At 35.1% G+C, this 18,483-nt stretch overlaps 1 protein-coding gene across 6 annotated transcripts in view; it reads left to right on the forward strand.

Annotated features, from left to right (window-relative positions):
• Positions 1-18,483, forward strand: part of TPK1 (thiamin pyrophosphokinase 1) — a 325,993-nt gene that overhangs the window by 123,156 nt on the left and 184,354 nt on the right. The window lies entirely within an intron of this gene.

The raw sequence follows: 18,483 nt of genomic DNA on the forward strand, positions 1-18,483 counted from the left end.
GTTGTCTTATGTATGTGACTTTTTTCACTTACCAAATGCTTCTGACATTGATCCATGTGATTGTGTATATCAGTAGTTTGTCCCTTTTCACTGTTGAGTGGTGTTCTATTATGTGGGTACACCACAATCTTGTTTGTTCATTGAACGCATTGATAGACCTGATTCTTAAGAATTATCCTTTTGGTTGGAATCTATTACCACTTTTTTCAAGTGATTCTTTGGGAGGAATGTTAGTTCTTTTAGCCAGAGCCAAACATAATTTTCAAAGTTGTCACTTCCACCCTAGAAGTGAGATAAATAGTAGTAGAGATTCATATATAATGCTTATATTCTAATGTATCTTAGTGAAAATCTTGCAAAAGCTTGCTCAGTACTGTTAGTGTTTTATGGAATAAGACAATAAATATAAAATTGTTATGGAATAAATTGGTGTCAAGGATCTGAGCGGATATTGTGATCTCAATAACCTCTAATATATATGACAATTGATTTCAGTCAACCTGTGACTAATTTTCTCAGTGATTGGGATTTATTTTAACTAATGTTTATGAATTTCTTGGCATAGTTAAAAAAATATACTTTCAGTATGCTTGAACATACATAGAAAGGAAACAAGTGTGTACTTGCTTAAGGAAATCCAAAGATCATTGGTTTACCTTGATTTCTTCTAAGCCTAGCCTTAAGAATTTTAATCACTTGCTTTGACAAGTTTCTATTAAAAAATATTTATGCAATCAAATTACTAAGCTCTGTAAGCATGTCAACATTATTGGGTCTTTGAATCAAAATGATGGAAGGTAAAAATGATTAGCACATTTAAAAGAAAATTTGTAATAGGAGTCTTGTTATTAAAGAACCCTACACAATAAACTGTGAGGGCATATTTATCTTGAATTGTTGATTGAATTAGTTTTGTAATATATTTTAGTCTGTTGGTTATCAAATGCTATAAATCAGAGATCTCAAAGTTATCCATGCATAGCTCTGAATCATTTCAGGGGTTGGGGGCAGAATGTGTATGCATAGATGCTATGTTTGTCAGATCATGCATGAAGTCAGAATAAATTTTCAAAGCGAAATCATTTTAAGCAGCTGCAGGAAGTCAGTTTACAACTAAATTTAATCAGAGGCATTGTGCTTTATGGCTATTCTATTTCATACAGCATGTTCCTGACAAAACCCTTTTCCTTTCCTGCACTGTGGATGAGGTCTTCAGAAATAAATTACCCTCAGATGGTTTTTCAGAGAAACCTGGATCATCTGTCAAAAGTTTTGAGTTAACACATGGCTCTTTTAGTTTTGCTTTTTGAAAAGAAAGTTGAATAGTTTTAGCACTTGTTACTACAATTTAAGAGCTCATGTTTTTCAAGTTTTTTGGCTTATTTTCAATATATTATTAGATTGCTGAGTTAGTAATAATTGAGAATAGTCACATAATATGTGTGTATACATATGTTGTTTATTAAAAGGTTTTAGAATGGTCCCTGTCTGTTCATACTTAAGTGTGTGCACATAAATGCATGCTTGCACACATACACCTAGGTGCTTCTGTGGAGTGTTCTCATTATTAAAATTTGGGTTTTGTATTATCAGACCAAGAGTAAGCAAAATAACTCCAACAACAAGACAGCATGCATTATTTGTTGACACATCATTAAAAGACATAAAACTTGAGTTGATGGTGGACCTGAGCCAGCTGTAGCCTTCCTATTAATAAGGGTCAGAAAAGTGACAGCTAGAATTCATTTAAAGCAAGGACTAGTTAATAAATTTTGGGGGAATATACCAAAATGGCACTTATACCAAGATAAGCTCTGGACTTTCACTTATAGTTCTGGGTTAGAGATCTGAGAGGTATTTGAGACTGTATTCCTTGAAGACTTCAATTTTGCCTCTAGCCCGGGAATTCAAGAATATACTGAAGAGTCTCAGAAAGACTACTTAAAACAGAAAACATTTTACCACCCTAAGAAAAAAATCATTGTGTGTAAATTTATATATGCACACATATTTGAATGTGTACATGTATATTATGTCTAATATGCTTATGTCTAGATATTGTATGACCTGGGCAATAGAAGAGAGCTTCTTCTCAGAAAGTCAGAGGAAGGGAACTTAAATGATGAGCAAGGAGACACTAGTATGTAAATGCCCAGGTTGATAGGAAGTATAATCATAATAATAATAATAATCGCTTCTCGGCCTTTTGGCTAAGATCAAGTGTAATAATAATAATGATAAGTCATGAATATTTAAAATGTTGACTTACTCTCCAAATTGTAGAATTTAGAATTGTACTTAGCACTTCTGTTGAATGAGATCAGCTGTGCTTTGCTCAGACTGTAGGGAAGAAGGTGTTCATCCCACAGGGTTTAGATCTATGAGCTCTGTTTTTGGCTTTGGATGTCTGGTTGTGGGTATTTGTGCTGGGTACCATGCATGGATGCTGACACCTGGGGTGTGCTCCATAAGGCAGGAAGGGCCCTGGAGGGAGTGGTTGTTTAAGCATTAGTGCTCCTCAGCAATGATTATTTAAAATATTGGTGTCCTCTCTAAATATTGGTTTCCTACTCGGTCAATTATTTTAAAAACCATTGACATGCCCACTGAAATGCCAAGGAGTTAGTTTTAACATCACATGGAGATACTTTTTTACAGAACACTGTATCTGATTAACTTTTAAGACCCCTATTCTAAAAAACAAACAAACAAACAAAAAAACCTCTTTTAAAATTCATTTATAACATCCCTCTTTCTTCTGCTTTCTTCCAAGTATTATAATCCCTTCAAAACTTGGCTCATGTGTTGTGTTTCCCCAGAAGTCTTTGCTGGTAACTACCAGTTTCCGTAGACCTAAGTCAGGCAGAAATTAAATTTTTCTAAGCAATCCTTGACTATCATCCCACATTATGTTGAAATTGTCTATCGGTATTTCTACTTAATTAGACAAAATTCCTTGTTCTTGTTTATCTTGGGAAATAACTCTAGCACACAGGACCAAATTTGACAAATAAAAAATGATAAATATTTTCATTGAGCAGTATTACTCCTTTTAGATGGTTTTCCCTGAAAATAATAATTTCCTCACAGATAAGCCAATAGATGACAAATCCGGAATGAACTAGATAAGGGTATTTGGTGGCTAGATTTCTTGCTTTAACAGGTTATGGTCAGTGTCCTTCTGGGATGTTCTCTTATCCATTGCTTCCCTTAACATTTATCAGAACACACTGGAATCACCTCTTTGCATGTTCCTGCCAGCCTGTCACCCCAGTGAAAGCATTGCATTGTCTCTGGCTTTTTCACGCTCTCATCCCCAGTAAATAGGTCACTATATGCTTAATAGTTAGAATGATTAGACATGCTCTTCCATAAAAATTTAATGTATTCTACTTTCATAGTATGAAAGCATATTTTTGACCCAGTAAAGTAATTCTTAATTACTTTTATTTAAGACAAGAATCAGAGACTGATATTAAAAGCTCTCCTGTTAACATTGTTAGGAAATAATTATTATTATTATTATTATTATTATTATTATTATTTTGTATCAGTGGGGGTTCCTGGTTGTAAAGGAAAGAAAAACTCTGACCAATGTAAACAACAGCAACAAAATCAATTAAAAATATTATGATTAACAATAACTGGGAAGACTGGAGAGTTGGGCTTGGGAAGAAATATGCCAGAAGCTGGAAACCAAATCCACAGTACATTTGTGTTCTTAGAACAAGTGAGGGCTTGCACTCCCTCTGTGAGCTGGACACTGGGTGCTGCTGATGAATTCCCAGTGGCTTGTCTTTTCTTGTGTAAGAGTTTATGATTGACCAAGCTGAGGTGGGTAAGGGAAAATCTGACCAGGCCCTTGTTTGTAGGGGTGGCGTGAGTAAATACGTGACTCCTGTTTGTTTCTGGAGCCGTCTTTGCCTAGTATCAAGATTCACACCGTGTTAGCCTCTGTAAACATGAGTAGGGACAGCCAAATGCAAATACAAATACAAACAAAATCTTCACAAATGCCCCCCCCCCCCGCCCCAACACCTTCTCTCTGGCTGCCGGTGCCGTCACCATGTCCTAGGATCAGGCTAAGGGTCTCCAGTAATCTCCTTCACACTTCCCCTGCCATAGGTACCTCTCTAACTTAAAACTTACTGTGATACAAAATGCCCCTATATATGAGATTTTTTTCCCCCTCATTCTCTTAATATTGGTGAAAAGGAAGTCAATGTTTACCTATCACGTGTAAATGATAAAAAAAAAAAAGAAGTCAATGTTTACCTATCATGTGTAAATGATAAAAATACCTCTCATGTATTTTTACATTTAACATTCCTCACAAATTTTTAGAAAATTCCTCACAAAATTTTAGAAAAGGGTATAGTAGGGTGCCTGGGTGGCTCAGTCCGTTAAGCATCTGACTCCTGATTTCGGCTCAGGTCATGATCTCAGGGTCCTGAAATGAAGCCTCGGGTGGGGCTCCACACTGAGCATGGAGTTTGCTTGGGAGTCTCTCTCTCCTTCTCCCTCTGACCCTGCCCCCCCCCACCTGCACATACACGCGCTCTCTCAAAAAAAATAAAGGGGGTAGAGTGTACGCTTTCTTAGTTTTAGAAAAGCTTGCTTTTAATCATATTCTGTTTTTCTCTGAGTTCATGTTATCATACATATTTTTCTAAGTATACTCCTTAAAATTCCCCTCTTAAGATTCATGATTTTTCTGCGAGACTTGTGATATTTTTTAGATCTCTTTTGCTTTTAAAAATATCTTCCTCTCAATGAACTATTAGCAAGACAAATTTACATCACACAACAAGGTTTTCTTTACTTGATCTGAATCTTTGTGACAATTAGGAGAATATTTTTTTTTCTAATTTGTACTATGTAAAAAGGTTTCATTGCTTAAAAGCACAACTTTGCTTTAAGAATACAATAATAAAAATTATTACAAAATTCCCTTGATTTTTCTTTTTAAGAGGAAATTTGCCCAGATTTAGTTTGTACTAAAAAAATTAGAAGTTTATAGATGGAAAAAAAATGTTTTGTGATTTGAAGCATAGTACTTAAAAAGCAGCTGAAGCTAGAAGCTTAGAAGGCAGTTTTCTTTCTACTGCTCTCATCATGTTTTTTACTTCATGCAAAATTCACTTATTTATCACTAGCGGCCTCTAGTGTGTATTCAATTTTTTCCTGCTAGGCTGTACATTAGTGGGTTATTAGTAACTAGAGAGCAGTTCCATGTGTTAGGAGCAAGAAAAACAACTATAGTTTCTGTCATCTTACCATTATATCAGTCAGTGAAAAGAACATTTTCGCGTAGGAGTGTGGTCTTATGATCCCTATTACCAGTAATAGGGCTTTCATGGTGAATTTCCTCAGTGTAGCAGCTGTTCACCGACATGTCCTCCTGATGTGGTGGGGAGAAATGGTTGATGGTCATGAATAGCCCTGATGTATTTTGATGCTTTAATATGATGGAGTCGAGTTAGGATATAGGTGGCAATGGTTAACAAAACCAACAATTTTAGCCAAATCATATATAGCAAAAGTCTGAACCAAACTGTACTTATTTGTTCAATTTTAAAACTATACAAATAATTTTAACGAAATCACAATTACAAGTAATAGCAATAGAAAAATCAATTCATTTAAATGAACCAAATCTGTACTATTTAGTATTTACCTTTTGATTATTGATTTAACTTTATATATATATATATATATATATTTTTTTTTTTTTTTTTTTAGAGACAGAGTGCATGTGAGTGGGGGAGGGACAGAGGGAGAGAATCTTAAGGCTCAGTCTCATGACCCCTGTATCATGACCTAGGCTGAAATCAAGTCAGATGCTTAACCAGCTGAGCTACCCAGGCGCCCCTGTATGTTCCTTTCTCTTAAAGGTACCTCGTTCCCCACCCTCACCCACCCTCCTCCTTACAGAAGTGATAACAAGTTCATCATAACGAACTTGGGGAATACAGGAAGATACAAAGAAAAAATAAAAATAACTTGAAATCACCTAGGTTCTCAGTATTGATATTTTTACATATCTTTTTCAATTTCATATTTTTATAAGCATGTTTCTCTCTTGCTGAGTGTGTGCACATGTAATAAAATAGGGATTTTTGTGTATATACTGTTTTACATCACACCTGTTTTTTTAACATTGTATTATGAACACATTATCATGTCATTAAATATTTTATGTTACGTTCTTTATCAGTCTTCATATATCAGAAACGTATGTTCATAATTTTTTATAACATTGATAAGTAAATCTTAGACAAGTTTTATAAGTAAAACTTTGAGTTCTTGGCACTTAAAGTAGATTCTTGGAAATTAAGATATGAGGTCAAAAGTTATGAATTAAATATTTTCTCCCATTTTTCAGGCTGTTTTTTTACTTTCTTGATAATATCTTTTGAATCACAAAAGTTTTAAATTCTGATGAAGTCTGGTTTAACTCTTTCTTTTGTAGCTCAGGATTCTGGTGTCATATATAAGATTCTTTGCCAAATCCAAAATGAGGTTTTACCTCTGTTTTCTTCAAAAGTTTTATAGTTTTAGCTCCTATATTTAGATCTCTCAACCATTTTAATTTTTTGTATGCGTAGTGTGAAATAAGAGTTTAACTTCATTCTTCTTTGTATAGCTATCCAGTTATTCCAGCCATTTTTGACAGGTGTTTTGTTGAGACCACAGTTCTTGCCCTACTGAATGATCTTGGTACTCTTGTCAAAAATCAGTTGACCATAGATGTATGAATTTCTTTGGTACATTATGATTTCTATTCCATTGATCTGTATATCTAGCCTGGTGCCATTATCACACCATTTTGATTACCATGCTTTTTAGTAAGTTTTGAAGTTGAGAAGTAACAGTCCCCCTACCTTGTTCTTCATTATTAATTTGCCTATCTGGGTTCCTTACAATTAATTCCATATGAATTTTAAAATCAGTTTGTCAGGGCGCCTGCGTGGCTCAGTTGGTTAAGCGTCTGCCTTCTGGTCAGGTCATGATCCTGGGGTCCCTGCTTAGTGGGGAGTCTGTTTCCCCTGCCTTCCCCTCCCCCCTGCTCATTCTGTCTCTCTCTCTTTCACTCTGTCAAATAAATAAATAAAATATTAAAAAAAAATTAAAATCAGTTTGTCCGTTTCTACGAAAAGTCAGCAAATTCTGATACAGATCGTATTGACAGATTGTATCAGAATTTGCTGATGAATTAGATCTGCTGATGAGCACTATTGCCTTACAATGTCAGGTTTCAAAAAAAGTATTAAACTTCTTTTGCACAGATTGCTAGAAAGACACAAAAGAATGAAACTAAGAAGACTAGGCAATCTGAATAGACCTCATGGCAACAGAGGGATTGAATTAGTAATTTGGAAGAAACAAAAAAAACAAAACTACTTCAAAGGAAAGCCCAGGTCCAGATGGCTGCACCATTGATTTCTACAAAACATTCAAAGAATAATTAATGCCAATTCTTCAAAGTCGTTGGAAAAAATAGAAGAGGGAATGCTTCCCAACTCATTTTCTAAGGCTCCTGTTCCCCGATACCAGAACTAGACCAATGAGAATATAAGAAAACGGTAGATCCATATATTTTTTTTTGAATATGGATGCAGAAATCCTCAACAAAATACTAGGAAACTCAATCCAACAACGTATAGAAAGGATTATCCACCATGACCAAGTGTGATTTGTCTGAGGAATGAAAACGTTGTTCAACTTCTGGAAGTCAATTAATGCGATACATCATTTCAGAATTTAAAAAAATCACATGATCTCAAGAGACTCAAAAAATATTTGACAAAATCCAACACCCTTGATGATAAAATACTAAACAAACTAGGAGTAGAAGGGAATTTCTTCAGACTAACAAAGGACATCTACAAAAAACTCAGAATTAACATCATATTTAACAGTGAAAGACTGGATGGTTACTCTCTAAGATTAAGAACAGGGAAAGGATAATCTGCCTTTGTACTTCTGTTCGACATTGTTCTGTAGTTTCTAGTAATGGCAGTTAGACTAGAAAGGCATCTTGATAGCAAAAGAAGTAAAGCCATCTCTATTTGCAGATAATATGATCTTCTTTATATAGAAAATTCTAAGTATACTACTAAAAAAATGACTAAAACTAATAAACAAGTTCAAGGTTCAGGAAACAAGATCAAAGTATAAAAACAATTTTATTTTTACATACTTGGAGTGAACAGTTTGAAGATGAAATTATGAAGACAATGACATTCATGATAGCATTAAAAGAATAAAATAGAAGTATATTCTGTTCTTTTGAATTACTTGTTTTGCCAATTTCTAAGAGAGAATTGTTGAAAATGATAAGGATTTGTCTCTTTTTTTCCATTTTTGAGTATCTTGGGGCTCTTTTATTGTGTACGGATTGGCTAATTGTTTTGATTAAATGATCATTTTATCATTACGAAATTGCCCCTTCTTTATCTTTACCAATATTCCTTGTTCTGATGTCTACCTTGTCTTATAATAATATATCCACTCTGCTTTCTTTATGAGTATTTGCATGGTATATTTCTTGCTATGCTTTTACCTTAAATCCATCTATGTCTGTAGTTTTTTATAGACAGCATGTCTTTTTCATTTAATGTTAAATCTAGGTCTTTCAGTTGGAGCATTTGGCGCATGTACATTTAATGTATTTATCAATATGATTACATTTAAATCTAATATTTTGCTACTTTTTCCATTCTTTTTTCTTCCTTTTCCTTCTTTTTTTTTTTTTTTAAATCTTTCAGCCATTTTGTACTTCATGCAAAATGTGGGGCTTGAACTCACGACCCTGAGATCATGACCTGAGCCGAGATCAAGAGTCAGACACCCAACTAACTGAGCCACAAATTTGCTCCCCTTTTCCTTCTTTTGAATCTTTTTTTTTTTTTATGATTCCATTTTATGTCCACCATTGGATTATTGGCTATACCTTTGTGTGGTTAATCTGCTGTTAATTCTCCAGCATATTTTTCATTTCTGATAATGTATTTTTTATTTCTAAAAGTTTCTTGTAGTTATTTTATATCTTCCATTTCTCGCTTCTTGTGTTCATGTTTGCTTTTACCTTCTCAATTGAGTGTATGCAACATGTTTGTAATAGTTGTTTTAATGACCTTGTCTGTTAGTACCAGCCTCTTTGTCTTTTCTGTGTCCAGTTGATGGTTTTCTTCTTTGCCTGCCTGATAATTTTTGATTGGATGCTATACATTTTTAATTTGAAGTTGTTACTAGATTTGTTATATTCTTTTAACAGTGTTGATTTTTGTTCTGAGACATGGTTGAATAACTTATGGGTGAGTTTGATACTTTAGAAACTTTATTTTAAGCTTTTTTGTGGTAGGTCCAGCGCAACTTTTGTTCTGGGACTAATTTAGTCTTACTTTTAATGTGAGACTCTACTTAATGACCTCTTTATTACTATGTCTCTGTACTCTTGATGACAGGAACATGGATTCTACCCAGCTGTATTTTATTTTTAGGAATTGTTGTGACCATTGCTTTATGGTGGTCCTCCCCCCGACGCTGGACTTCTCATTTGTGTATAAATGATTATGTGTCCAAACACTCAAGGAACTCTTTCTGTAGCTTTCTAGAGCTCTCTTTCTCCCTGTACTTCTATTTTCTCAGGTACTCTAGCCTGTATTTCCTAGCTTCCTTTAAAATTGGTGCCCTCATTTGGGGAGATCACAGGTCTCTGAGTTTTCCCTCACTAGAAAACTGGCTAGAAACTGGCTCCAGGAAGAAAGCTGAGGCAATAATAGGGCTCATCTCACTTGTTTCAGCAAGCACTGTCCTCAGCTGCCTATTTTCTACTGTCTGGATATCATTGTTTCACATATTTTGTCTGGCTTTCTAACTGGTTACATGGTTACAGGTCAATTCCTGTAGCATAGACAGAAAGAGCAGTCCATATATTTTGATTTCTTACCCACAGAATTTGCACTGCTGATATTGAGTTAGAACACTCTGTCACAGAATTGAATATTGTTTTGTTTGCTCACTGCCTAGAATAAAATATGCTTTCAGCAAGCTCATATGATTTTGTTATTGTGCCTCTCCTTACCACTTCTGTATTCATTAAAACAAATCGCAAACTTGAAAAGTATAAGTAGAGCTTACCTAGGGGTTGAGAGCTTATGGTGTGGAGTAACTTTGCACTGCACTCACACTGCTCTTTGATTACCATGCAGCCTTGGTTGGGCATACGAGTAGAGCAATTTTTCAAATAAGAGCCAAAATTTTGGAAGAAGTGGAATTGCATCTTGTGAGGGAAGTATAGCAAGAAAATTTCCCTATGCTAGGCAAGGTTATCTTCAATTCAGAAAGGAGGAGGGGAGAACATTTTGAATCTGTGTGATATCTGTGTATGTTACTTCATATCTCTCAGACTTCATATCTCTCAGGCTTTCTACCATAAAATTAGGATGATAAAAACCTTATGGAGTGGTTATGAAAATTAAATAAAATTTTACTAATTAATAAATATAAAATGCATGAATGAAATACAGAGACTGGTATATAGGAAGTATTGAAGTTTTCATCTAGGGTAAGAGCCCTCAGATCTTTCTCTTTTTTTGTACCTTTTTTTTCTTTTTCTCTAATTCAAGTTTTTTGCAAAGTTACATGTTTTCCCTCTATCATCTCTCTCCTCACTGTATCCGTAATTTTTATTTTAACTATATGATATGGAGATTTTATTTGTATTTCCTTTATTATTATTTTTGGTTATTTTTGTTTTTTCTGGGTGTTTTAGTTATCTCTTTTAGTTTTTCTTTTGTTATTTTATTAAAAAATCTTCAAAAAACTCCAAAAACCCATCCTCTTAGATAATCAGTGTCAAAAGCTTCATCCATTCACTACCATTATTTCCTTCAGGCTTATACAAAAATATATGAATATGTTTACAGATATTTTTGTTTGTTTTTATTTTATTGTTTTAAAACACTGCTAATACCAAAACTTATGGGATGCAGCAAAAGCTATATTAAAAGAGAAGTTAATAGTAATAAACTTCTGTATTTAAAAAAAGATCGCAAACAACCTAACATTACACTTCAGAGAACTAGAAAAGGAACAAACTTAATCCCAAAGTTAATAGAAAGAAGGAAATAAAGATTAGAGCAGAAAAAAATGAAGCAGAGAAAAAGATAGAAAAATCAATGAAAGTAAGAGTTGTTTTTTGAAAAGATAAACCAAATTGAAAATCCTTACCCAGCCTAACCAAGAAAAAAAGAAAGAAGACTCAAAATCATAAATGAAGGAGACATTATAACCAGTGCTATGGAAATTAAAAAATCATAAAGGACTATTATGAGCAATTATGTGCCAACAAATTGGACAACTCAGAGGGAATAGATAAATTCCTAGAAACATACAATAAAGCATACCAAGACTGAGTCAAGAAGAAATAGAAAGCCTTGGGATGCCTGGGTGGTTCAGTAGGTTAAGCATCTGCCTTCGGCTCAGGTCATGATCCCGGGGTCCTGGGATCGAGCCTGAGTCTTTGGGCTCTCTGCTCAGCAGGAGCCTGCTTCTTCCTCTCCCTGCTGCTCCCCCTGCTTGTACTCTCTCTCTCCATCAAATAAATAAATAAAATCTTAAAAAAAAAAAAATAGCCCAAACAAATCAATAACAAATAAGATGGAATCAGTAATCAAAAACCTTCCAACAGGAAAAGGCCAGAACAGATGGCATCACAGATCAATTTTTCCAAGTTTTTAAGGAAAAATTAATCCTTCTCAAACTCTCCCAGAAAAATAGAAGGAATATATATATATTTTTTTTTAATCACGCCAGCATTACCCTGATACAAAGCCAGGGATCCGAAAAGAAAACTATGGAACAATATCCCTGATGAACACGTATGCAAAAATCCTCAACAAAATAGCAAACCAAATTCAAGAGCACATTAAAAGAATCCGACACCATGACCAAGTGGCATTTATTCTTGCTATGCAAGGATGAATCAACATATCATCAACATGATACACCATAGTAAAAGAATAAAGGATAAAAATCACATTATCATCTCAATAGATGCATAAAAAGCATTCTACAAAATTCAACACCCCTTTGTGATTAAAAACTCAAATTACCTCAACACAATAAAGTCCATATATGGAAAGCCAACAGCTAACATCATAGTCAGTGGTGAAAAACTGAAAACGTTTGCCCTAATATCTGGAAAAAGACAAGGATTCTCACTCTCATCACTAGTATTCAACATGCTACTAGATATCCTAGCCAGAGTGATTATGCACGAAAAAGAAATAAAAGGCTTCCAAATCATAAAGGAAGTAGTAAAATTAGCTCTGTTTGCAGATGGCATGATCTTATATCTCTAAAACCCTTATGACTACACACACAATAAAAAAAAAATCTGTTGGAATAAATGAATTCAGCAAAATTACAGTATACAAAATCAATACACAAAAATCAGCTGCATTTCTACACCCAACAAAGTATCTGAAAAGGAAACTAAGAAAACCATTCCACATACAAAATCATCAAAAAAGAATAAAATACTTAGGAATAAACCTAACCAAGGAAGTGAAAGACTAGTACACTGAAAACTATAAAGCGCTGATGATCTTATATTAACTGTTCTTATAAAATTTAATAGGACAGGAAATTTTGGAGGTGATGGATATGTTTATGACATAGATTATGGTCATAGTTTTATGGGTATGTCTCTCCTTATCTCTAAATTTATCAAGTTGTATACAATAATTGTGTGCAGCTTGTTTTTTTTTTTTTTTTAAAGATTTTATTTATTTATTTGACAGAGAGAGACACAGCGAGAGAGGGAACACAAGCAGGGGGAGTGAGAGAGGGAGAAGCAGGCTTCCCACCGAGCAGGTAGCCCGATGTGGGGCTCGATCCCAGGACCCTGGGATCATGACCTGAGCCGAAGGCAGACGCTTAACGACTGAGCCACCCAGGCACCCCAATTGTGTGCAGCTTGTATGTAAAAACATTTTTTTAATCGCAAACAAGGTAAGAGCATATACATTTCTCTAGAACTTGCTTTTTTTCACTTGACATGGAGTAGACATTGCCTCTGGGAGAGTTGTCAATTCTAGGATGAAGTCAACTCATCTTAAAGCTGCCTATTTCCCTATTAGTGGACATTATATTTTATTTAACCTTCCCAGTACTATTAAACATTCAGTTTTTTTCTCCTTGTTATTGTACAGATATTCTATGTACTGTTCTTTGTAGCATAGATTCTCAAGTGGGATTGCTGGTCTGTAAGCTGTATTCCATTCATGACCCAGTGGTCTGTGAGTGTACTTGTTTTTCTTCACGCTAGCAACACTTTCTCCTAATTTTTGACAAGTTCTTGTGTCCGTCAGTATCCTACTATTGCTTTAATATTTATTTCCTTGACAAGTAATTAGTTTACCTACCATATTTTCATGTACTTAGTGCCTTTTGTATTTCTTGTGTGACTTTTCCTTGTGTGGTGTGAATAGCCTTTGACAATTTTTTCTATTAGATTTGTTTCCTTTACCACTTTGGAGTACTATTTGTATATTAGGGATAGCAATCTTTATGCATTATATATTTTGCATATATAAAAATATTATACTTTTTTTTATAAGTACATTGTTACATTTTATATAGCCTATTGGGTTTCTTTATCAATGTATGTTTTCTCTTTCCTCAGAACATATCTTTTATCCAAAATTATACAAATATTTAAATATCTGTTGACACCTTTATTACATTTAGAGATGTATTTATGAAGACAGTTGAACTAATTATTTCTATATACACAGTCGTTTTTCCTTATTATATTTTGGATCACCCCCCTTTTTGCCCCCTTCCCTTATTTAATTTATGCAGTTTTACAGAGAACGTTAGTTCAAATCTTTGATTAATTTCTCCTTTCTTTAGACAGAGTACCATTTTTTGCCTTGTATCTATAGCCATACTCTCTTTCAGCAGTGTTCTCAGACATTCTTCTCCTAACCTATTCCTTTAATCAAATCCCATCTTTACTTTAGCAAGCAGCACAAATTGTCCTCTTCTGCTTCGGTGATACATTTTTAAAATATACAGGTTGACCAAATTAACGCTGATTAATAAAATCTGCAGGGGAGTCATGTGGTTGTGTAGAGAACTTTCTCTATGACAAAGTCTGGCTCCATTTCATAAATGTGCATATGTGGAAGGCTGTAGACGTAGCTGTCCAAGAACAAAGCTTGGGCTCCCTGGGTTTGAATTTTGGCTGTAGCTCTTATTAGCCTGATAACCTCGGGCACATTACTTAGCTTCTCTAGTAATAACTTTTATTTTAGCTGAAGAGCTTTAAATCATTCTTACTGTGTGCCAGGCATTTTCTAAGTGCTTTCCATGGATTAACTCTTAATCTTCACAACCACTCTAAATTAATCTTCATTTTACATATGAAGAAGTGAGGCTCAGAAAAGTTCAATAATTTGGACAAGCTAGGAAATAGTGGGCCAGACATAATGGGAAGTTTGTAATAAGTGCTTCTTTCCTCATGCTTCTTTTTCACTCTTATCTTCCCCTGCCTTCCTTCTCCTGGCCTTTCTCTTCCCCTTTTCCCATTTTCCTATCTTCTCCTCTCTCCCCGTTGCCTCCCCTCCTCTTCAGTATTTTTCCCTACTCCCCCTTTTCCTACCACCTTTCCCCATTCTGCCCCATCCTCTTCTCGTTTCCTCTCCCCTCCCACCCACTGCCTTCTCCTCTATCTTGTTACTTCATTGTATTCTTAACCAGCATTTGTGTACTTGGTGCTAACACATCATGTTTAAGCATATTTTCTAAATATATCAGCCTCCCTCTTGACTATTACATGTGATGGATCTTCAGCTTACTAATTAATCCCGGCTCCTGTTGAACTGTTATTTTGTCATTAGTGAGTGGCAAGTATGGTAAGAGTTAAATGTAAAAGTCAAAGGAGTCCACACCATTTATTGAGCATTTGGAACACCTTTACATACCAACCAATCAGTGCCATAGACTGAAGATACCAAGATGAGGTGTACGGGTCTGATCGAGGCCAACAGTGAACAGAAGTATGGTCAGTGGAGACAGAATTCCGTATACCCTTAGTCACCTTCTATAAGCAATCAGTCCCCAAAGAGTTGTGAAAACATTCTTCCTGAGTAAACTCTATATGGTAACATCATATCTCTGTATCTGGGAAGTGTCATCCCCAGTAAGTACCTCTTCAGAATGCCCAAGTACCATGGCAGCCCATGCCTCAGAAATGTGAGATGGGCTTTTAATTGCTCTGTCCAAAAGCACATTTCAGCAAGTTTCCAAAACTGCTGTATTCTATGACAAAAAGTTATAATTATTGTAGCCGTCTCAGCCTGTGTATCAGGTGTATTTTTGGCATGAGCCTTCCTAGAAATAAGTATCCTTCTTCATTTTTTTCCTTGTTCATTTTAAAGCATGTATGTTATATTGGAGAAAATTATATTAAAAAGTTAATCGAAGTTCTCTTTTATCAATATGTTTGTTTTCCTGTTAATATTTTATATGAAAATATAAGTAAATTTATACGATTGCTTTCCTTCATGATTCACAATATATGTGATAAAAAGAGATCTAATTCTGTTTAAAAAGTATATATCCTAAGGGGACAGACACTAGTTGCCTGTGTGTATCAGTTTTTATTTTTCATTTTTATTTATTGTCAAAATCAATATGATATTTGGAAACTGGCAAGTTGATTCTAGATATCTGAGGGACTAAAATTTGTAGAGTAATATAAAGTCAGTTTTATGAGGAAGTTGGATGATTCATACTGTACAGAACCAGAGTCCTAAGTTTAAATGGCTGCTTTATGTGGTGAAGTAGATTGGATACTAGCCATTTATACAAAATTCACTTGACTTCTTGGATTTCAGTTCCTTACAAAAGGTAATGAGGATATTGAAGGAATGATTCCTTTTACCCCTTGCAGCAATGCCTCATGCTCGCTGGCTGCTCTAAAGAATCCCATAGACTGGGTGGCTCGTAAACAACAAGTACTTATTACTCACAGTTGCGGAGGCTGGGAAGTCCAAGATCAAGGTTCAGTGTAAGATAAGATCTACTCCCTGATTCATAGATGCTTGTCTTCTCACTGTGTCCTCATGTAGTGGAAGGGACAAGAGAGCTGGGGTTTCTTTTACATGGGCACTAATCCCAGTCATGAGGGCTCCATGCTCTGACTTAGTCACCTCCTAAAGGCCTCATCACCTAATAACATCATGTTAGGGGTTAAGATTTCAACATACACATTTTAGGGGTACCAAACATTCAGACCCTAGCAAGCAATAATAATATTCTGAGCTCTATATGAGTTTTGTTCTGTGGGTGTTTGAATGTTGTTTGATGTAGGTATTTTAAAGAAACTTTAAAAATCCATGAATTTTCGCAACAGGAAAAACAATGAGGAAAGAGCTAATAGTCTGTTTTTAGTCCTCATGTGAATAGAGTAAAAAGTATTTACCTAAATAGGTATAAAATGAAATTAGAAGTCATGGGTATGTGGCCAGGGACATTTTGAGGAGAAAAGTTTACAGGAAGATAATTGAACCCAGGCAAGTGATTTTAAAACTTAGGTACTTTCCAATTCTGCATTATTCTGAAACAAACTGTTGTCTTTTGTACATGGTTGATATTCAGTGAATGTAAAATTTTATTAATTACCAAACATTTCAGTAGGTTACCATCATTTGTTAAGAAACCAAGCGTGAAATCTAAGCACTTTATGCAGTACAGATCATTGTAGTAGAACTTCTTACCATTTGTCTTCGGGACGTACAGCTCAAAGAAGAGTTGGTCTAACACAGATTAGTTAGATTAGGTTAGACCTAAGTAGTAATATTTCCAATTAAGTTAAAAACTTGAAAAAAATTGCACGAAAGAACAGAGTTAGTGTTGGGTTTTTCATGTTCCTCTTTATTAATTTTATCCTGAGTGCACATATAAGGTATTCTGAGTCCAGTTTCTTATTACCTCGGTCCCCGTTGCTCTAGTTCTTACTCTTTGGCCCTTCAGTGACCACCAGGTCCATTGTCCTGTGCTTGTAGCTGCACCCTGCATATGTGGAAAAAGAGGAAATAAGACTTTTCCCCCTAAATTTATTAAGAGGGTTGTGGCAGCTTCTGCCCTCTTGCAAGAATCTCTGTTTAAATTCTATGACTCTGAATCCTAACCCCAACTCACTGGTATAGCAGTAGAATCTCTCTCGGAGCCTGATAGCCTCTGTGTCTTGGCTTTTATGACCTAGAGATTTCTCCAAGTTCTGGGGCTTCAACTCTTTTGACATAAAATACTCAGCAAACTAAAGCTCTAGTCTCCTTTTAGCTAGAGATCTAGTCTATTATGTAGCAACTTGGCCCTCTTGAGAAGACATAATGAAGTTTTATTATTCTTTTGAATCAGAACAATTTAATGCGTGCAGATCTAATTCTCATGGGATGTGAAAAGTAGAATATTTCTGAAGGATGAAGGTAAACATTCCCTTCTTTACATAATGTATTTTTCAGAGGCTCTGGAGGCTAAGGCTTTTTGTAGGAGCAGTGAGAAATCCAGGGAAGTTTTATTTTTCAACACTTAGGTGTTTTAAGTGGGAAGAAATTCTACCGGGTCATGCAAATGCTTTATGTAAAAATAGTAAAGGATGGCTTATGTACATAGAGTAAGATAGGCTTTCTGGAAGAGTTCTAAAAAAAATATAAATGTAGGGAAGAGAAATAAGATAATTATGATGTAATTAGAAACATTTGTTTTGGGGAGTTCTCTCCCTCTACCTAGTAACCGTGACTTGTAGTATTTCAAACCTGTCGAGAAGCCTCCTGTTTCTAGAAGTATGTCAACAGGGCATTTGGAAAATGTCTTTGAACTGACTCCTGCTCTGCAGAGAATGCATAATCATCCTCCTCATCTGTTCTGTTCAAATTTGTTGAAGTTCTGAACTTGTGTGAGGGCAAAATAATGTTAAGGTTTGTATATATGTAGAAAGTAATATGGAAAGATTATGAGTGTTGGTGTTAGGGTTTTTGAACTAGGAGTTTTTTATTTTATTTATTTATTTTTAAAGATTTTATTTATTTGAGAGAGAGTGAGACTGAGTGAGAGAGAGAGAGAGAGAGAGAATGAGCAGGGGGGAGGGCAGAGGGAGAGAGAGAAGCAGACTCCTAGAGCAGGGAGCCCAATGTGGGGCTCCATCCCAGCAGTCCAAGATCATGACCTGAGCTGAAGGCAGACGCTTAACCAACTGAGCCACCCAGGTGTCCCTGAACTGGGAGTTTTTTAAACCAATAATCTTCTTTAATCTTTATTTTTTAAAGCAGGATAAACATTGACTGACAGTGTGACTAAGTTGATGAATTAGTCAGGTATGTGGAGTCGTAACCACACTATATAGAAACCAAGAGTATAAGACATCCTCTTGGCATAGTTTTAAAGGTTAACAAACAAGTAGTC

This window comes from Phoca vitulina, unplaced genomic scaffold, assembly GCF_004348235.1.
Source record: "Phoca vitulina isolate PV1807 unplaced genomic scaffold, GSC_HSeal_1.0 scaffold4, whole genome shotgun sequence".
Taxonomy (NCBI): Eukaryota; Metazoa; Chordata; class Mammalia; order Carnivora; family Phocidae; genus Phoca; species Phoca vitulina.